This window comes from Macaca nemestrina, chromosome 7 (genome assembly GCF_043159975.1).
Source record: "Macaca nemestrina isolate mMacNem1 chromosome 7, mMacNem.hap1, whole genome shotgun sequence".
NCBI classification, from domain to species: domain Eukaryota; kingdom Metazoa; phylum Chordata; class Mammalia; order Primates; family Cercopithecidae; genus Macaca; species Macaca nemestrina.
Window position 1 is genome coordinate 44,617,156 of NC_092131.1, and position 22,199 is coordinate 44,639,354.

Genomic DNA, 22,199 nt, shown 5'->3' on the forward strand with positions numbered 1-22,199 from the left:
CAAAGGGACTTGAATGATCTCAGCGTGAGAAACTGTGACTGATAATGTGAAGGTCATCTGAAAACGATGCCTAATATATTCCTCAGATCTATATCTGAATGTGTATTGGATTTGTTGTTAATTTACAGGAATGTAGCACTAGAATGTTTTGTAGGTTAAAGATGACCGTGTGGCTCTTGAGCAGTGCTTCTCAACCAGGTGTGATGTTTGCCTTACAGGGGACATTTGTCAATGTCTAGAGACATTTTTGGTAGTCACAACTAGATGTGGGAGGAGAGTACTACCAGCATCTAGTGGGAGAGGCCAGAGATACTGCTAAACATTTTACACTGTACAGAGTGGCTCCCACAATAAAGAATTACCTGGCCCCAAATGTCACAAGTGCCACTGTTGAGAAACCTTGCTCTTGAGTTTGCATGCTATCTAAACCTCTTAATTTGATGCAGAGGATCTTCTCTAGTCTACCTGCCTTCTGCAGAGCACAGTCCCTGGTTTTAGCCTACTTGTATCATCAGCCAACAGAGGTATCGGTTATGATTTTCTTCTGTATCTTTCTATGGATAGTTCATGAATATATAAGTATATGCAAACATATGTATAAATATTTTTTGTAAGCACACAAGTGGTGGCACACTACACATTTTCTGTACCTTGCTTTTTTCGCTTAGCAATATATATTTCAGTACATATAAAGTTCCCATATTCTTTTTATAGCTGCATAATATTTATTATGTGAATGTACCATATTTAAGCAGTACTCTATGAATATTCTTATACACACATCAGTTTGCCTTTCTATGAGGACATCTGTATATTTATTTTTGAAAATTTAATTTTTTAAGAGCAGTTTTAGGTTCACAGCACAATTGAGAGGAAAGTACAGAGATTTCTCATATGCCCCTGTCCATACACAAGCACAGCCTCCCCCATTATCAACACCTCCCCCCAACTCCCACCAGAGTGGTACATTTGTTACAATTGATGATCCTACATTGACACATCATTATCACCCAGAGTTCGTAGTTCACGTTAGGGCTCATTCTTGGTGTTGGACATTCTATGAGTTTAGACAAATGTGTAATGATGTGTATCCACCATTATAGTACCCTACATACCATACATCACTGCCCTGAAAATCCTCTGTGCTCCACTTCTTCATCACCCACCACCTTCAACTCCCTAGCAACCACTGATCCTTTTACTGTCTCCATGATTTTGCTTTTTCCAGACTGTCATATAGTTGGAATCACACAGCATGTACTCTTTTCAGATGGGCTTCTTTTACTTAGTGATATGCACTTAAGGTTCCTTCATGTCTTTTCAAGACTTGATAGCTCATTTAGTTTAGTGTTGAATAACATTTTATTGGTTGAATGTACCATAGTTTATCCATTCACCTACTGAAGGACATTTTAGCTGCTTCCCAGTTTTGGCAATTATGAATAAAGCTAATATAAATATCTGTGTACAAGTTTTTTTATGAACATAAGATTTCAGCTCCTTCAGGTAAATACCAAGGAGTGTGATTACTCTATGTATTGTATGGTAAGAGTATGTTTAGTTTTTTTTAATTTGCATTTACTTTTATTACTTGTTATAGATAATGAGCATGTTTAGTTTTATAAGAAACTGCCAAACTGTCTTCCAGGGTAGTGGTACTATTTTGCATTCCTACCAGCAGTGAATGAGAATTTCTGCTGCTCCACATCCTCACCAACATTTGGTATTGATTTGATTTAAATAGCCTTTCTTTATTTCCCTGTTTCTGGACTTTTACGTATTCCCCACTCCCTCACCTCTAGTTCTAATTCTCATTTTCCCTTCAAGGGCTGACTTAAAGTGCTACTTTTGTTTCCTGAAAAAACACAGTGCTTTTTCCTTCCTTCAGTTTGTCTGCTTCTTGGCAACTCACCATTTTGGGAATTTGTTCATTTGCTACTTTTTTTTGTCTTTTCACATATTTATCTGATTTTTCTAATTAGATGTAAGCACTCCCAAGAAGGAACTGTGTCCTGCACATCTCTGTGGCATCCATAATACCTCCTACCTAGTCCAGGTCTTCTTGAAATTTATTAAATGAATGAATTCCTCCTTAAAATGTAGGCATTTCAGTCTCTCAAATTATGATTAAGATGTTGGACGTCATTGGATTATACCCAGATTTTAAACTGAGTGTTTAGCATAATCCAAAAATTCTGTGATTCATATGGACCAGCTTGGTCTTAAACCAGCTTTGGTCTCCTAAGGGAGACCTCCCCTCTTTTCCCTCTTTTCCTCCGTGTTCTCCAGGCAAAAAAAGAGACTCCCATTTGTATGTGTTTTAAAATACACTAGAGCTTTACCTTAGGAGGCATTGAATCTGTTGGTGTAAATGCTGTTCTAGGGCATTAGAAAATTCTAGATGGTAGTTTAGCCTTCTTAGAAGTATAACTTATTTTTCATATTTGATGATTTCTGAAATTGTTAGCTACTAATTATTTATGGTACTTAGACACTCTGGAGCATTTACAGAAAAGGGGATATTATGATAGAATAGAAAGAGACAAGGCGCTGGGTGTGGTGGCTCACGCCTGTAAGCCTAGCACTTTGGGAGGCTGAGATGCGTGCATCACTTGAGGCCAGGAGTTTGAGACCAGCCTGTCCAACATGGTGAAACCCTGTCTGTACTAAAAATACAAAAATTAGCCTGGCATGGTGGCACATGCCTATAATCCCAGCTACGTGGGAGGCTGAGGCAGGAGAATCACTTGAACCTGGGTGGTGGAGGTTGCAGTGAGCTGAGATTATGCCACTGTGTTCCAGCCTGGGCAACAGAGCAAGACTCCATCTCGAAAGAAAGAAAGAAAGAAAAAGACAAGGCTTTGGAACCTTACAGACCTGGGTTCAAATGCCAGCTCTGGCCATACTTGTTATATCAGTGTGAGCAAGTTACTTTAACTTTGGGGTCCCCCATTTTTGTGTGGTGCTAAGAAGTATATAGGGTGGAGGGAGGGTAGCCATAGTTTTCCCAACCCCTCTGTAAATATTCCACCTACGTAATATGCTTATGCTTTTGTTTGCATATCAGGGTACTCAGCACCTCATATACATATACAGTCCAGAGAATGTGTGCTTACTGTTCTGTAAGGAAAACTGGAACCACGTCCCACTTGGTGCTCTCATTCCCTTCTATTTTGCCACCTCTAAGCCCCTTGTATATATACATCCTGGCACTGCTCACTTTCCTAATTTGTGTAATACCTGCCTTTGGGGGATTTTGTGAGGATTAGCTACAATATTTGTAAAAGTTTTAGAACAGTCTCTAACATGTGGCAAGTATTCAATAAATTTTTTTTTTTTACATTTCAATGATTTTATTAGATACTTGATTTTACAATTGTTGGTGGAACCCACTGTTAACTCTTTGTGCTTAAAATACTCCGTCAGTGAGATGTGTTTTATTCCATTGCCCAGCGGTTCTTAAGTTCTCTAATTCCAAGACGATCCTGCCTGTTGGGTAATCGCTGTCCCCACCGATTTCTCTTTCATGTTACTGTAAAACAAAATCACTTCACTAGAATTAGTGAGGGAAATGGTAGTGTTTTTTATGAAATATTAATGAAGCGGTAGATGGGTTTTGCAAACCAGGATGAGTAATGACGTATAATGGCATGTTACGGTATCAGCATTAGCTTTTGATCCAACTTGATGGGACTTGTACTTTGAGAACTGGTGTTCCTGTTAGGGGAAGAAAAGAGTAACAGATAAAAACAATCTATGTGTTGTGGAAACCATTTTTAACATTTAAATGAAGTCTGGATACCACCTATAGACTACTAGAATTGGGACAGAAAAGCACTCTTTTTTTTTTTTTTTTTTTTTTTTTTTTTTGAGACGGAGTCTCGCTCTGTCACCCAGGCTGGAGTGCAGTGGCGCAATCTCGGCTCACTGCAAGCTCCGCCTCCCAGGTTCACGCCATTCTCCGGCCTCAGCCTCCCGAGTAGCTGGGACTACAGGCGCCCGCCACTGCGCCCGGCTAATTTTTTTCTATTTTTAGTAGAGACGGGGTTTCACCATGGTCTCGATCTCCTGACCTTGTGATCCGCCTGCCTCGGCCTTCCAAAGTGCTGGGATTACAGGCGTGAGCCACCGCGCCCGGCCCAGAAAAGCACTCTTATGGGTGTAAACAAATCACATGCACACCTCGTTTTATTGCCCTTCACAGATATTGGGCGGGGGGGGGGGGTGGGGGGGGTGGGGGTTGCTTTTTTTTTTTTTTTTTGGAAAGGAAGTCTCGCTGTGTCGCCCAGGCTGGAGTGCAGTGATGCAATCTCAGCTCACTGCAACCTCCGCCTCTCGGGTTTAAGCAATTCTCCTGCCTCAGCCTCCTGAGTAGCTGGGATTATAGGCAGGTGCCACCACACCTGCCTTATTTTTGTATTTTTAGTAGAGATGGGGTTTTACTCTGTTGGTCAGGCTGGTCTTGAACTCCTGACCTCGTGATCCACCTGCCTTGGCCTCCCAAAGTGCAGGGATAACAGGCGTGAGTCACTGCACTCAAACAAATTGAAGGTTTGTGGCAACCTTGTGTGGAACAAAACTGTCGGTGCCATTTTTTCCAACAACATATGCCCCTATCATATCTCTGTGCCATAGATTGATAATTCTTGCAATATTGCAAACTTTTGCATTGTTGCTGTATCTGTTATAGTGATCTGTGATGAGAGATCTTTGAAGTTGCTATTTTAATTGCTTTGGGACACCATGAAATGGGCCCCTACAGCATACTTAATCGATAAATGTTGTATGTGTTCTGACTGCTCCGCCGAGCGGCTGTTTCTCAGCCTCTGTCCCTCTTCTCAGGCCTCCCTATTCCCCGAGACACAACAGTATTGAAATTAGGCCAATTAATAACCCTATACTGGCCTTTGAGTGTTCCAGTGAAAGGAAGAGTCACATGTCTCTCATTTTAAATCAAAAGCTAGAGACGGTTTAGCTTAATGAGGAATGCATGTCAAAAGCTGAAACAGACCAAAAGCTAGGCCTCTTGCATCAGACAGACAAGTTGTGAATTTAAAGGTAAAGTTCTTGAAGGAAATTAAAATTGCTACTCCAATGAACATATGAATGATAAGACAGTAAAACAGCCTTGTTGCTGATAATTGAGAAAGTTTCAGTGGTCTGGATAGAATATCAAACCAGCCACAACATTCCTTATGCCAAAGCTTAACCCAGAGCAAGGCCTTGGCTCTCTTCAATTGTATAAAGGCTGAGAGAGTTGAGGAAGCTGCAGAAGAAAAGTTGGACAGTAGCAGAGCTTGGTTGGCTTATGAGGTTGAAGGAAAATAGCCATCTCTGTAACATAAAAGTACAAGGTGAAGCACCAAGTGCTGTTGTAGAAGCTGAAGCTGCAGCAAGTTTTCCAGAAGATTTAGCTGAGACATTGATGAAGGTGGCTACACAAACAAGAGTTTCAATGTAGGTGAAACAACCTTCTATTAGAAGATGTTGCCATCTGTGACTTTTACAGCTGCAGAGGAGAAATCAATGCCAAAGCTAGGGCCAGGCTGACTCTCTTGTTAGAAACTTATGCTGCTGGTGTGACTTAAGTTGAAGCCAGTGCTCATTTACTATTCTGAAAATCTTAGGGTGTCTAACAACCACGTAAATCCACCCTGCCTATGCTCTGTAAATGGAACAGCAAAGCCTAGATGGCAACACCTCTGTTTATGCATGGTCTACCAAATATTCTGTATTCACTGTTGAGGCCCACTGCTCACAAAAACATTTTGTTTTTCTTTTTCCCCAAAATATTACTACTCATTGACTATCCACCTGGTTACCCAAGAGCTCTAATGGACATATACAAGGAGATGAATGTTGTTTCCTTTCCTGCCCTGCCCTGCCCTGCCCTGCCCTGCCCTTTTTTTTTTTCCGAGACGGAGTCTCGTTCTGTTGCCCAGGCTGGAGTGCAGTGGCACGATCTCGGCTCACTGCAAGCTCCGTCTCCCAGGTTCACACCATTCTCCTGCCTCAGCCTCCCGAGTAGCTGGGACTGCAGTCGCCTACCACCACGCCCGGCTAATTTTTTGTATTTTCAGTAGAGACAGGGTTTCACCATGTTAGCCAGGATGGTCTCGATTTCCTGACCTCGTGATCCACCCGCCTCAGCCTGCTTCCCAAAGTGCTGGGATTACAGGCGTGAGCCACCGCACCCGGCCAAATGTTTTCATGCCTGCTGACACACCATCCAATCTTCAGCTCATGGGTCAAGGAGTAATTCTGATTTTCAAGTCTTATTATTTAAGAAATTCATTTCTTAAGGCTGTAGCTGCCATAGATAGTAATTCCTCTGATGGATCTGGGCAAAACAAATCGAAAACCTTCTGAAAAGGATTCACCATTTTAGATGCCATTTGGAACATGTGTGATTCACAGGAGGAAGTCAAAATATCAGCATTAACAGGAGTTTGGAAGGGATTGATTCCAACCCTCATGGATGACCTTGAGAGGTTCGACTTCAATAGAGAGAATAGCTGCAGATGTGATGGGAATAGCAAGAGAACTAGAATGAGAAGTGGAGCCTGAAGATTTGACTGAATTGCTGCAATCTCATGATCAGTCCTCAACAAATGAGGAGTTGCTTCTTATGGATAAGCAAAGAGAGTGGTTTCTTGAGAGGGAATCAACTCCTGAAAATGCTGTGAACAGTGTTGAAATGACAACAAAGGATTTAGAACATTACATAAACTTAGTTGATCAAGCAGTGGCAGGGTTTGAGAGGATTGACTCCAATTTTAAAAGAAGTTCCATTGTGGATAAAATGCTGTCAGACAGTATCACATGCTACAGATAAATCTTTCATGAAAGGAAGAGTCAATCAAAGCCACAAACTTCATTGTCTTTTTTTTTTTTTTTTTTTTTTGAGACAGTCTTACCCTATTGCCCAGGCTGGAGTGCAGTGGCACAATCTCCGCTCACTGCAAGCTCCACATCCTGGGTTCAAGCGATTCTCCTGCCTTAGCCTCCCAAGTAGCTGGGATTACAGGTGCTTACCACCATGCTCAGCTAATTTTTGTATTTTAGTAGAGATGGGGTTTCACCATGTTGGCCAGGCTGGTCTTGAACTCCTGACCTTGCAATCTGCCCGCCTCGGCCTCCCAAAGTGCTGGGATTACAGGCGTGAGCCACCATGCCCGGCCTCATTGTCATCTTATTTTAAGAAATTGCCACAGCCACCTCAGCCTTCAGCAACCACCACTATGATGAGTCAGCAGCCATCAACATGAAGGCAAGACCCTCCACCAGCAAAAAAGATTACAACTCGCTGAAGGTTCAGATGATTGTTAGCATTTTTTAGCAATAAAGTATTTTTAAATTAAGGTATGTCCGTTTTTGTTTTTTAGACATGAAGCTATTGTGCACTTTATAGACTACAGTGTATTGTAAACACAACTTTTACATGCATGGGGAAACCAAAAAATTTTGTGTGGCTACTTTATTGAGATATTTGCTTTATTGTAGTGGTCTGGAACTGATCCTATAATGTATCTGAGGTATGCCTGTAAAGCAAAATAGCCCGTAACTTACCTGTAGAAGAGGAGAGTGGGTAGTGGAAAGAGTACCAGACAGAGAACACGGAAGCCACTGTCTTCATTTCTCATCTTCCGCTTAACTAGTGGTAAGAACTTGAGTAAGTAATTCTCTCTCTAAGCCTCAGTTTCTTCTGTTATAAATGGAGAGAGTTGATGATGAATCCCTCACATCTTTCCATCTCTGAAAACTAACAACTCTTTTGATCAACACAGTCTAAGAAATTTTGAATGGATTACGCCTTTCTTAAAGTTTACAGGCCATTGTGCAACGTAGTTGCTTTGGGAAGTAGTTTGTTTCATGTATTTCTCACGGGGTCTCCCGGAGTCATATCTGATGAAAAATGAGAATCAGGACTTCCAGCTCCTTTAGGCTTTGCTGCATTCTGCTTCACATCATCTCAAGTGTCAGGTGTCTGTCCCTGAGGCATATTTTTTTTAACCGTATTATGCTAATGCCTTTTTGGTTTTGTTGTTATGTATCCATTTGAAAGATTTCTTGGAATTTCTGGCTTTCCAAATCACCTTGTGTAAATTTTTATTTACCTGAGTTTGAACTCTGTATATTTTATATTCTTTATATTTGCACATCCATCTTCTTTTCTTGAAAATGTTTCTTTTGGGGATACTTCAAATGTGAGATGAAATCTCATGGGTGAAGACATTGTTTTAGTTAATTCTTAATGTTTATTTAAATGACTCAGTGTCACACTTTGACTTTTTGCTGATAAAAAAGACAGGACTTCACTTTGCCAGTGAGCTCAAAATCTGGTAGAGGGAATACTCATGTGAACAGTAACGAGATAATGTCGTATGTGTAGTAATAAAGTCTGTACAAGGCAAGGAAGGAGTAAAGGGATATGAAGGTAGATAGAAGGGTGGTTAAGGAAGGCTTGACAGAATGATTATAGCCTCAGTAGGGTATTAAAAGATGAATGTGGCTGAACTTAAAGAGAATTATGTGATGCAAAGGAATTCCCAAACCACATGATATACAGGGAAACACAGTCATGCTATGTTGTTACAGTGTTATGTATGTGTGTTGGAGAGTGGGAGGAGGTGAATGATGGCAGCTGAAGATGTGGATGTGGCCAGAGTCTGAAAGAACCTCACAGACAACGGTTGAAAGGTTCTATGTGGGAGAGTGACATGGTCAGATTTGTATTTCGGTGGCAGTGGGACGGAGAGATTGGAGGAAGCTGAGATTGAAGGCAGAGAGGAATCAATTAGGAGACTGCTTTAATGGAGAAATTGTGGAGGGCCTAAGCAAACTGCAGGCATGGAAGTAGAGAAGGAGAGGAAAGGAGCATTTGAGATTCACCTAGGAGGTATAATTGATGTCGCTTATTAGCACTTATGTGAACTTTTGGAGTGTGAGAGAGGAAGGAGTCTCGGATAGCTTTGGCAGTTGGGTAGTTTGTGGTGTGGTGCTGTTGTTTGGGAAAGGTACAGCAGTAGGGAGAGCAGGCTTCGGATGGAAGCTGAGGAGTTGGTTTTTGATGAGTTAATGTTGAGGTTCCGATGGGAGACCTAGATATGGAAAGTAGGGGGTGGAAATCGGTAGTTATCAGAATGAGAGTAGGGCAGGGGAGGGAGGGAAAGAACAATGAAGGAACTCTAGATGATACCAGTGAATCATTGTTTCAGTGCAGTGGTACAGGTGGGAGCTAGCGGGTTGAAGAGTGGATTACAAAATCAAGAGGTTGAGATGATGACTGGAGATAATAATTGCTCACACTTTGGGTGTACTGTCTTCATTAGAGTAAAATTCTGTCACTTCTCTCCTACAAAAAGTATACAACCTTGTCACACTGATCATTTGCTGTTATTATTTTTATATTTTGTCTCTAGGACTTGGCTTTTCTTGGTTTCAAAGTCTGCTTCAGTATATACCAGAGGTATAATCTCTGGTTATACCTCAAATGGTAGAATATGTAATTTTCCAAAGCTAATTTAGTTTTAAGATAAAATATATTCGCTGGTTTTTCCTTCTTTGCTATTGAGGTCTTTCTTTGAGTTTTTTACATTGTTTGTTGGCCACCATCAGCTTTGTTTTTTCCCACTCTCAAATTATATCATGTCCCTTGGTTATCTAGTGCTTTTTTTTTTTTTTTTTAATACACTGTTTGATTTACCTGGAAACCAGAGCTCTGGTTAGCCTCTTAATACAATAATATGACTTTGTAGAAAATTATGAAGTTGCAATTAAATATCTCAGAGTCTGGCCACATGTACTCTTAGTAGTGCTTGGTTAACCTCGCTACATTAGTAGCTGAAGGGCAGAGTTTCTTTTAATAAAATAACAACTATCTAAAAGTAGCCTTGGAATGATAGCTACTGGAGGGGGGGGAATATGAAATTTCCATTTTTCATCTTCCTGCGTCTGATAAAGAATATAACCATGATAGTCCGCCCTTAACTGTGGGAATATGTTCCGAGACCCCCAGGGATGCCTGAAACTGTGGATGGTACTGAATCCCATACGTATATCCTATGTTTTCCCCTATACATGCATACCTATGATAAAGTTTAATTTATAAATTAGTCACAGTAAGAGATTAATAATAACAGTAAAATAGGATAGTTATAACAATATACTGTAATAAAAGCTATGTAAATATGGTCTCCCTCTTCCTTCTCTCTCTCTCTGTGTCTCTGTCTCTCTCTCTCTCAAAATATCTTGTTGTACTTATTCCATGGGTGACTGAAACCATGGGAAATCAAACCACAGATAAGACGGGGACTACTGTATACATCCCGGCCAGAATCTGCCTTGGAGGTGACTCTTTAGATCCAAAAGGGAGATAAGATTTGTAGATACGCATTAATAGCAAAAGAGCCATTGGAGGTGGGTGGGTGAGGGTGGACTGCTTATAATATTAGAATTATACATAATGGAAGAGAATTGAGTGATATCTGAGAAGCGCACTTAATAACTGAAGCTGGTGGGAAATTTGAAGGATAGGATAAGCGTAAAAGATAAGACCTGAGAATTAGATTAGAAATTAAAGAATTCCTTGGTACAAAGGAAATAATTTAAGGATATGATAATGAGATCTCCCAAAGACATTTGTAGAATGAAATCAGGAGGAATTTACTGCTCAAGGTTAGGAACAGATTGTTAGCATTCATGATTTTTCAAAGGGTAGGGAACCTGGTCTATACTTCCTCAATTCCCATCTTACACTGTCACTCTGTGCTAATCCAGTTAAAGCTCATTTAACGGTATTGATTTAGCAGCTTGGGGTGCCCATAGATGGATTTCTTGGGGTCACTGAACCCTCTGATGTTAACTACAAAATTTTGTGTGTTCTGTGTATTTTTTATTTTTTATTATTATTTTTTTTTTGAGACAGAATCTTGCTCTGTCGCCCAGACTGGTATTTTTAGTTGAGACGGGGTTTCACCGTGTTAGCCAGGATGGTCTCGAGCTCCTGTTCTCATGATCTGCCCGCCTTGGCGTCCCAAAGTGCTGGGATTACAGGCGTGAGCCACCGCACCCGACCGTGTTCTGTTCTGTGTATTTTTATAGGAGAAAATAACTTTCTTTTGCTTAAATTTTCAAAGGTACATGTGAGTCAGAAACGGTTTAAGCGTGATTTTACCCTGTGTGCAGTAAATGTCTATGCTGGGTGTTGCTCACTTGGAAAAAAAGATTGGAAATAGGGTCCTCCCATTTCTGGCAGTAACTAAAGATGAAAAATGAAGTTGTTAGAATGATTTTACCAGTGAAACCATTTGGGCTGGAGTTTCTCTGTGGGAAGGCTTTTGGTAGTAAACTCAGTATCTTAAATACATGTCTGACTGTTCAGATTTTTTGTTTTATATGGTGTGAGTTTAGGTAGATTGTTGTAAAGTTACACAATTTAGACTTGTGGCCATATACTTAATCCTTAGAGTCTCTTCACACAGGTGTGTACTAATGAAAGAAGATGGCCAGCACCTGTATGCCTTCCATTGTTACCTGCATAAAAATCTGCAGGAACTGCAATGTCTGAGTTAATTCAATCTTCACATTGAATGAGAACCACCTGTGACATAGGTAGTCTCATAATAGATGTCATTTTATAGATAAGGTAAAGGAAGAGAGAGGTTAAGAAACTTATCCAGAGCCACTCACCTGGGTGATTGAGATTTGAACCTCGGTGATCTGGTTTTAGAACCCATACTCCTTTTTTTTTTTTTTGGAGACAGAGTCTCACTTTGTCCCCCAGGCAGAGTGCAGTGGCGCAATCTCGGCTCACTGCAAGCTCTGCTTGCCGGGTTCACACCATTCTTCTGCCTCAGCCTCCCGAGTAACTGGGACTACAGGCACTCGCCACCAAGCCCGGCTAATTTTTTTGTTTTGTTTTGTTTTTGGATTTTTTAGTAGAGATGGGATTTCACCATGTTAGCCCGGATGGTCTTGATCTCCTGAGCTCGTGATCCGCCTGCCTTGGCCTCCCAAAGTGCTGGGATTACAGGCATGAGCCACTGTGCCTGGCCCAGAACCCATACTCTTAAAGGCTAAGCCGTAATGCTTTCCTGGAATTATTCTTTCCAATAGGAATGAGGACTAAAACCCCTAAAAGTTGGAGTTTTGCCTCTGTACTATGTTTTTTTCTTGAGCTCTTCTAAATAGGCAAAAAGGCCTTTGATTTAAGCCCTTCCCTGTATTTTGCTGCTTCTCACAAGGCCAGACCACATAGTATGCTCTGGGGTTAAATGTTCATTTTTTTTTTTTTTTTTTTTTTTTGCTTAAGAACAGTTTCTTCTTCACTCCCTCTCCCCTACCACTTCTGCTGCCCTGTATAATAGCTTTACACGGCCTTTGTGTTATTCTTGAATTGTTAACGCTGCTTCTCAACTTTTCTGTCTACCCGACCACTTCTTCCCAGTCTGGGAAAGTAAATAGTGATTGAGGAGGTGAGGAGAAGCCCAGGAGGAAGGCTGTGTATTTCAGAACACCCCTCTCTTCCACCCAGACTGCAGTCCCCTGAGTTCATGTGCTTTCCCACTCCACTTCTCTCTCTGCCCCACCATCCAAAAATTAGGCTCCTCTGCCTGTTGGTGCTCCTTAGGTGGTAACATTGGCGTGGTGATACCTTACCCGTGCATCATAGAGGGCCCCACCTTGTAGCCTTGTTTGTTGAATTGGTAGGACCCACAGAAAACATGTGGAAATTGAAAGTGCCAGTGTATGAATTCAGAGTGAGAAGGGCACTGCTCAGTGGATAGCTGTTTGTGTATATTTGAACTGTGCCTTCTCTGCCTACAGCAAATTATGTGAGCTGCCAAGGAATCCTTAGGTTGGTTGGTTAGCCTAGATTTGGAGCAAGGGGAGTTAATTAGATGATTCAGACATCCCTCCATCTCCGTGATGGGCATCCTAATCCTTGGAAGCACTTGTGTGTGTTCAGCCTGCTTTTCCTTTTTATTGTCCTTCCTGGGTCAGTGGCATAGACAGACAGACAAGGACCCAGTCTGGCCACTTACTGAACTATGCGATTCTGGGTGAGTCTCAACCCTCTAAGCTTGTTATTGTACTGTAACTCTATAAGGTTGTTTTGAAAATTAATTTATGAACAATGCTTAGCACTGTGGTAAGCATTGTTAAAGTAGCCATATCATTATTATCATTATTCATGGGACCACGTCTAGCACCCCAGTAGACTTACCTGTCTCTTTATATTGGTTAATACATTTTTCTGGTTACAATGAAGTCTTGCTAACCTGAAAGCTTTTTTTCTCTTTCAGATGACTTTCCATATCTTTTGTCTGTCTATCGATTTCAAACTCTCTACGAAGTTTTATTTTCGTATCTTTTTTTTTTTTTTGGGAGAATTCCCTGTGAATCTGCATATGCCCATGTGTTTATAGTTACATATACATTTGTATATATACTGCCCTAAGTTCATCTAAATGAATTTTTCCTCATATACTTGCATATTCATGTCCCCACTCTAGTAATAATTTAGCATTTCTCTCCTGCAAGCATTCTCTCTTAAGGAATCTGACAGGGATTTTAAAGTGTTTAGTTTTAATTTAAATGTGCTCAAGAGAGGGTTTTTACTCAGGAAGCCACTGAGCTACTCAAGATTGCTGTTTGCTTCATTTACAAGCTGTAGTCCTTCTGGCTTAACTGCTTTAAAGGTTGTTCAGAGTTTTTAATATACTTAAAATTGTTTGACAGCTGTGACTTGTCTGGCACTGATATATCCAATAATATCATCTCACTGTAATGAGAATACTCCCCCTGTTTCTACCCCTTCCCCCAGTGGCTAGCAGCAGAATTTTGCAGGGTAAGTTACAGTACTGCATTCAAGTTTTGGTTTCTCTTTTCTCCCACCTTTCAATTTAACCTTGAAGCGGAAAATGTGGTTTAAAGGTATAAGCACTGCTTCTGGGAAAATCTATTAAGCACATGGATGACAAAGTGAGAAATCTTGCTTGTGGTATGTGCATGTGGGTCTTGGATAATCCCAGCTCTTGGTGTTAGTTTGTATGATTTGGCTGTCTGTCTACTGAGGAGACACAGAAATGAAAGAGAGGAATTTATTGGCTAATTCTTTGGAGGAAGCTGGTTACACCACAGTGGTGCGTGATGAGCAGGAAAAAGCTGAGAAAATGAGTGTCCTCAATGTGGAATTCACAGAGACAGGAGTGCCTGGGGCAAGAATCTGGCAAGCAGACAATGAGCAGGTCATTTCCAGGAGGCAGTTGGCTGCTGACCAGTATTTAAAGCCAAACTTGATCTGTAGGAAAACAAGAAGAAATACGCTATCCAGTGACTTTTCAGGAGCAAGTTGCCTCTGAGAAATGGTGCAAAAACACAAGACTCTAGAGTAGAAATGCCATTTCAGTGATGAATAGGGAGAGGTGAGGGTTGGCCGAGTAGTAGAGAGGGAAAGCTGTTGGGGTCATGGTGAGGAGGGTCAGGAGTAGCACACCCAAGAAAAGACATTTCTCAGCAAAAATAGGGCTGGTTATAATTATTTGCTAAGTTGGAGAACAAGTGTTTTTTTTTTTTTGACAAAATGGATAAGCAAGCTCTATTGGAAAATATGTTTCTATACTTTTCAGAAAGGTAGGGATTGGGGTCTTGGGAGGATAATGTTAGATGCTAAATGGGCTGCTTTGAAATACTTCGGAATTGGCCTTCCTGCAGAAGGTAAGAAGGGCTTTAGGAGAATAGGATAGACCACTCTCTGGAATAAGGCAGGCCACTTACTTTTCAGGGATTTCTGGCTTTTTTCTCTTAGACAGATTAGGAAAAAAAAAATCGTAGACAGTAGAGAAACTGTTGGAAAATTAAGTTTTGTATTTGTGCTACCCTTAATAACAAAGTGGAAAATGTGTTATATCCTATTCTGTAAAGTAAGAGTAGTTGTGTTACTGAAAAGGGGTCCCGATCTAGACCCCAAGAGAGGGTTCTTGGATCTTGCGTAAGAAAGAATTTGGGGTGAGTCCGTAGAGTAAAGTGAAAGCAAGTTTATTAAGAAAGCAAAGGAATAAAAGAAGGGCTAGTCCATAGGCATAAAAATGGTTACCCATTTTTATGGTTACTTCTTGATTATATTCTAAATAAGGGGTGGATTATTCATGAGTTTTCCAGGAAAGGGATGGGCAATTCCTGGAACGGAGGGTTCCGCCTCCCGCCACTTTTAGACCACATAGGGTAACTTCTTGACATTGCCATGGCATTTGTAAACTGCCATGGCATTGGTATGTGGTACCATGTAGTACCATGGTGTAGTAGTGAGGACGACCAGAGGTCACTCTCCTTGCCATCTTGGTTTTGGTGGGTTTTGTCTGGCTTCTTTATGCATCCTGTTTTATCAGCAAGGTCTTTTGACCTGTATCTTGTGCCGACTTCCTGTTTCATCCTGTGACTAAAAATACCTTAACTTACTGGGAATGCAGCCCAGCAGGTCTCAGCCTTATTTTACCTAGCCCCTGTTCAAGATGGAGTTGCTCAGGTTCAAATGTCTCTGACAGTTGTTTGAGCAGTAAAATAATCAGAAGGCAGTGGTGTTTAAAGCACATTTAAAATGTAAGCTCACAGGGTTGGTGGTCAGTTCCTGCCCCTAGTTCCCTCTCTTGGTTTCCTTCAGAAGAACTAAGATGAGGCCAGCTATGTGTCACTGTCAACAGGGAGGGCAGGCTGTCCTGTCCTCCCCTGGGGGCATATCCTACTCAATTCATTATGAAGCAGTAGTTTTGGGATAAGGAGGAATGTTAATCTGTGGACAGAACCTATGGTTATATGTGCTAAATGTGGTTATATGGTAATGGTTATATGTAGGTCAGATGTGTTTTAATTACTCACCGTCTAGCTCAGGGCTTTCTTCTGCGAATGAAAGGTCACACACACAGAGAGACATGCACATAGACACAGAGTATAAGAGACAGTGACAGTTAGTTTTGGCAGTTTTTCTTGTTTATTTTTAGTGATTTCAATTAATAACACATACCTCGTAGTCAGAAACATACATCAGGAGCCTCAAATGTTTTGTGTATGCTTTTTAAAAAATTTGCAATTCAAGAGGCTTAATTTTTCTTTGAGCATTAGCTGATTTTGAACCATAACGTCCACATAGCAGATATCTAGAATTTGTGTTCTCAAAAAAGCCTTATGTTGGTATTGTTTTATCAACTTGTGCACTGTGGCTTTTACAGAAAACGCTGAATTCAGTTTTAGTAACCTTCTAGGACTTAGGACCCACAGTCCCCAGATGGTGAAATGCAGCAAAGCCTTGGTATCACATGGTTAATCTGTGTGGGGCGGGAGTGCTTGAGGCTAACCCAGGCGGTAGGAGGTTCTGCACTGATTTATACACAGTAAGCACTATGACTATTGCAGTGTTTACACCTCTATTTTTGGATTCTAAGATTTAATATCAACAATCTTCACTTTTGGACTCACTGCTAACATTTCCAATTTTGGAGAGAGTGCAATACAGTCGTTTCTGTGTGAAGTATCATTTCCCTGTAATAGTTTTGTGTGAAGATAACAGACGCTAGAGATAATTAATTTAACATTGCTATCACCGTTTCAGCAGGTAAAAAGTTGCCTCCTATTTTGAGCAAAGTTTAATCTTGAAATAGGAGCCGAATGGGAGCAGAGGGTTCGTGGTCAGAATTTGTGGGCAGTAAGGTGGAGAGAGGCAGGGATGAGTTTAGATTAGAGAGGGCTTGGCAAACTAAGCAGAGGAGGTTAGACTTAATCTTGTAGATGGCGAGCAGGGAGTTGTAAGGATTTTTGAACAGGAGGTGAAATGAAACTATATTCTTACTTTTCTTTTCTCCAGACCCTGTGAAGAAAGTCTGTGCTCCTTTAAGGAAGATTAGGCTGGCAGATATAACCCAGGATGGCCTGTGGCAGAGGGCTGTTGTCTTAGGTTTGTCAGATGATTGCAGAGGAAGAAGAAATTAAGAATATGTAAAGAACTCACCATCTTCTGTTTTTTTTCTCTACCCTTATCAAAGAATCACCCATAGTTTCAGTATTTAAATTCAATCATTACCCACATTTTGGCCAAGTTGCTCCTAGTCTGTTTTTTTTTCTTTTTTTTTTTTTATATGACTTTTTTTCCCTTTAAAAAATTTAGATATACTTAACTTACAATAAAATTTGAAGAACAGATCTTAGGCAATGAACGTTCAGTGAATTTAGCAATTATATATGCTTGTATAGTCATCACCTCAAATGAGATCTAGAACATTGCCATCTCCCCAGAAAATTCCCCTTTTACCTCTTTCCTGTTTTTCCTTGTTAAACCTTTTTTAAAAAAATCTTACTATATATGCAGTTTTGGATTCTGTTTTTTATTTCATTATCATTATGATGTAAACATGCTTTCCTGTAATTAATCTTTTAAAAGCATAATTCTAATGGTTCCTAACAGTCCGTTATGTGGATATACCATTGTTTACTTAACTGTTTTTCCAATTTGGGATATTTAGACAATTTCCAAATTTCCACTATTAAAAGTAATACCATCATGAGCACTAAGGAGACATTTTGAAGTAATAAATAAAATGATTTGTTGAAAATTGTATATAACAAATAAAGGAAAAGAGTTAACAAAAACTCCAAAGGGTTAAAAAAAATAGTGAACTTCTTGAAAGAATGGGGATGGTGGGAGGAGAATTCTCTTTGAGAGATAAATGGAGTCCAATGAGGGTGAAATTGGTTTTGACCAGCCTGAATTTGAGATGATAGTGAGATGTCAAAACAGCTCTGTATATAACTGGAAATAAAGAAATTAAGGATATCCATGTGCCCTGGACACAGAGGTCATAGTGGAAAAGGTGATAGGGGACTGAGTATTGAGAGGAGAGCAGCATACTAAGGGCTGGGATTTGTTCTACATTACATTCTAGTGCTGACCTTTATTTTTATTTTTGGGGAGGTTGTGTACTTCTTCATTGGATGAAATCATGACTTGGAGGCGTTCATTTGAATTTGGCATTCAGTATTCCCAGATCCTGAACATGCTTTATTTTTCTATTTTATTTTATACTAAGACCTACTAATGTAGTTGGTGCTAATTCTAAGAAAGAAAACTCTTGTGAAGATCTCTCAGTTTATTTTGGCTGAGATTAGAGCACCTGCCATTTGTTTGTTTGTTTGTTTGTTTGCTGTTTTACTGGACTCTTCCCCACTAAAAAGAGACTGATATATTTTTTGCATAAGCAAATTAAATTACTTGAATTAGCAAAAATTACTGGAGAATGGAAGAAATAACTTAATAAGAAATAATCAGCCGGGCGTGGTGGCTCACGCCTGTAATCCCAGCACTTTGGCAGGCCGAGGCGGGCGGATCACGAGGTCAGGAGATGGAGACCATCCTGGTGAACACGGTGAAACCCCGTCTCTACTAAAAATACAAAAAAAAATTAGCCGGGCGTGGTGGTGGGCACCTGTAGTCCCAACTTCTCCAGAGGCTGAGGCAGGAGAATGGCGTGAACCCGGGAGGCGGAGCTTGCAGTGAGCCGAGATCGCGCCACTGCACTCCAACCTGGGCGACAGAGCGAGACTCCGTCTCAAAAAAAAAAAAAAAAAAAAAAAAAGAAATAATCACTAACTTTTGAGTAAATAGGGTATATTGAACTCATGCGTATGTTTACTTTTTTTACCTAAAATCTCCCCACAATTACTGAAATAAAAAAGTTATTACTGAAAAGAAAGAAAACCCACAAGAACAAAGCAAAATAGAGAGATCTCAAAATTAACATTTTAGAAGCTAGAAAGCAAATGAACAGTGGTTACTATCTTGATTGATCAGAGAAAACGGAACCTGAAGCAGCAGCAAGGAAAGTCAAGACATAGCCAAGTCATGTGCACAACTCCGAGGAGCTTCAGAAAGATAACCTCTCAAAGGAAGGGTGCATGGGGGCGAAACAGGAGATGCGCTGGAAAGTCTGTATAAGAAGCAGCCAGAATTCCTTTTCTCCCATTCTCCCAAAACCAGGTAGCCATGTAACTGCTGTCTCAAATCCCAGCAGAACACTGAAGGTTTACTCTCTGGAGAGGCTAAACTAGAGGGAATCTAGACTTGGGGACATTACGCACAGCTGAGAGCAGTGTGCACCTTTCTGAAAGTAGGACACTATGTTGAATTGAGACTAAACCCACACAGTTCCCAGATACCTTACGCCCTCTAGCCAGAAGGTTAGATGATTCTTCTCTGGAGAATCAGGCAAACCGAAGAGAAAAGACCTAAAGACACAACCTACAAAGGAGTTCTGGAGGGAGGGGCATGAACAAGCGGTAAGGAATTAGCCCAGCCAGTCTCACTGTAGGCAAGCCCACTAGTCAGCTGGTGACATGTACCCACAGAGCCCCTATTTTAAATATGACTGTAGATGGTGGCTCACTCCTGTAATCCCAGTGCTATGGGAGGCTGAGGCAGGTGGATTGCCTGCTCTCAGGAGTTTAAGATCAGCCTGAGCAACATTGTGAAACCCCATGTCTACTAAAAATATAAAAATTAGCTGGGTGTGGTGGCACGTGCCTGTAGTCCCAGCTACTCGCGGGGCTGAGGTGGGAGGATCACTTGTGTCCAGGAGGTTGAGACTGCAGTGAGCTGTAATCGCACCACTGCACTCCAGCCTGGGCAATACAGTGAGACCCTGTCTCAAAAAAAAAAAAAAACAACACTGTATGTGGCCCTGTGATTAAGAGCTATGTGTAGGGCCCTGTGGCTAAGACTTTCTAAGTTTGAGTTCTCTCTTCTGACATTAATACTTAATTAAAGCTTAATTAGTTTGGCCTAATTTAGAACTTTATATGAATGGAATTAAACAGCATATATATGTTTGGGGGGTTTGGTTATGACTGCTTATCCTTTATACTGTTTGATGAACGTTTAGGTTGTTTCCAGTTTGCAGCTGTTATAAATTCTGCTTGTATTAACTTGATTATACTAGTTTGGCATTAATGATCACTACATAGAGGGGGCCAACTCAAATGTGTTTTTCCCTCGAATCTTTCTTTCTTTCTTCCCTCCCCTTCCCCAGTCTCTTCTCTTTTCCTGCCATGGCACCTCTGTCATCTGATGAACATGGCACAGGTCAAGGAGAGTGGAAACAAAAGACAAAATTCTTTCTTTCACTCAGTTTTCCCCTTTTGTCCCCTTCTAATGAAGTGTTGACATAGTCTTCCAAACCATGCCTGTATTTACATTTGATCTGTATTCAAATTCTATTGTTTCTCTATTCTTGATATCTCATGGACAGATTCCTTTCTTTCATACAATTGGCAGTGCCCCGATCTTCTAGAAACTCCTTGTCTAAGGGGACTAAATTATTTATAGAAGCAATCACCGTATGTTAAATCTAGTTATACCAATTCATCATAACAATTATCAACTAAATACTCTGACTGCTTCTAACAGGAGTAAGCAGCAATCACAATGAAAACGGTGTTTGTTTTTTGGTCTGTGTAAATCTGTAGGGTATACCCAGTAGAGTAAAAAATAAATACTTGATACAGGAAATATAAATAAAAATGATGTCTTTCTTGTGTGTTATGAAAATAGTACATGGCTAAGACTTCTATTACTTTAATATTGTCTTTTGAATACTGGCTATATTTAAAAATTCTAATTGGGTATCATAAGTTTTAAGCTTTTTTTTTTTTTGATATTCCTTTTCTTAAATTGCCTGTTAAACTTTTGATCATTTTAATATGTTCTTTCTGCCTCATTTCAGAATCAGGTTTAATAGAATAGTTGTTATGTCCTAGAAAGCCCTGCTAATACAGATTTAAGTGTGACATTAAAATGTGTAACAATAATTACTAATTTTTCCTAAAGTGTATTTGAATAATTACTAATTATTTCAAAATGTGTAACAATAATTACTAATTATTTCTAAAGTAATTACTCGCTTTAGAAATCTCCTTTTAAATCCTCTTCCAGATTTCTAGATGTTGTAAAACAAACCTCACAGCTGTCACAACTGCTTGTTTCTTAGTCACATGTAAACAATGCACTCGGTCATTGGTTAAGTGAACATCTTCACAAAAGTATAGAGCTTTGTGCACAAATGCAGTTTTATGATAAAGATATGGACAGGCTTGCTGGAGTGGCTTGATCACACCTGTATGTTACAGTATTTCAGATAGTTCTCATCATGCAACTGAGATCTACACTTGTGATAAACAAGGATATTGAGGAGATGGTTTTGACTCAAGGAATTGTAGGTAACTCAAATGAACATGTTTGGAATAATAATGTCTGAAAATTATAATTATTGATGATATTACATAGCAAATACAGTTAAATATTTAATATGTTAGGCAATAAAGCTAGACCTGCAGTGGATGGCCTATTCTAGGAAATTGTCAAACTGACTTAAGTTTAAATTTTCTGCTCCTTAGAATTAGGTGTTAAGGACATGCCCCTTTTTTTTTTTTTTTTAAAAGGTAGAATCTAGCTCTGTCACCAGGCTAGAGTGCAGTGGCGTGATCTTGGCTCACTGCAATCTCTGCCTCCTGGGTTCAAGCGATTCTCCTGCCCCATTCTCCCAAGTAGCTGAGACTACAGGCATGTGCCTCCGTGCCCAGCTAATTTTTGCATTTTTAGTAGAGATGGGGTTTCACCATGTTGGCCAGGATGGTCTTGATTTCTTGACCTTGTGATCCGTCTGCCTTGGCCTCCCAAAGTGCTGGGATTACAGGCGTGAGCCACCATGCCTGGCCAGGACATGCCTTTATGCTATAATAACAGATTTGAATGGTTTCTTAAATTCAGATAACTTTTAAGTAGCTGGGTTAGTTCATATAGATGGCAAGGTTTAAAAAAAGACTTTATACCTAGTCTGAAGTGGAAACTACAATATATTATGGTGATTAAGATACATAGTTTGGCTTTAGAAACAAATTATTTGATTGAACAAATTACCAGTGAATTAAATTAAATGGTAATTGAAAGCTTACAAATTTTGCCATTTGTTTCCTAATCAAAGCATCGGCTTAAAAGATATTTATCTGCTCTGATTCTGAGTCCCTCAAGCATAATTACAAATGCTTTGGGATCTTTCTATGTTTATCAATAATTATCTATAATTAATTTAAAGGAGCTGACATTTAAAGATGTCAGATTTGAAAGGTTCTTTATTATTGAGACCATTAACAACTCT

At 40.1% G+C, this 22,199-nt stretch overlaps 1 protein-coding gene and 1 long non-coding RNA gene across 8 annotated transcripts in view; both read left to right on the forward strand.

Moving 5' to 3' along the window:
• The window catches only part of LOC105473681 (protein phosphatase 2 regulatory subunit B'epsilon), a 175,189-nt gene that overhangs the window by 91,463 nt on the left and 61,527 nt on the right, over positions 1–22,199 (forward strand). The gene's annotated exons all lie outside the window — the stretch shown is intronic.
• Positions 9,169–19,713, forward strand: LOC139364274 (uncharacterized). The gene is made up of 2 exons (XR_011625814.1): positions 9,169–13,064; positions 16,862–19,713. It is a non-coding gene; the product is annotated as an uncharacterized lncRNA (long non-coding RNA).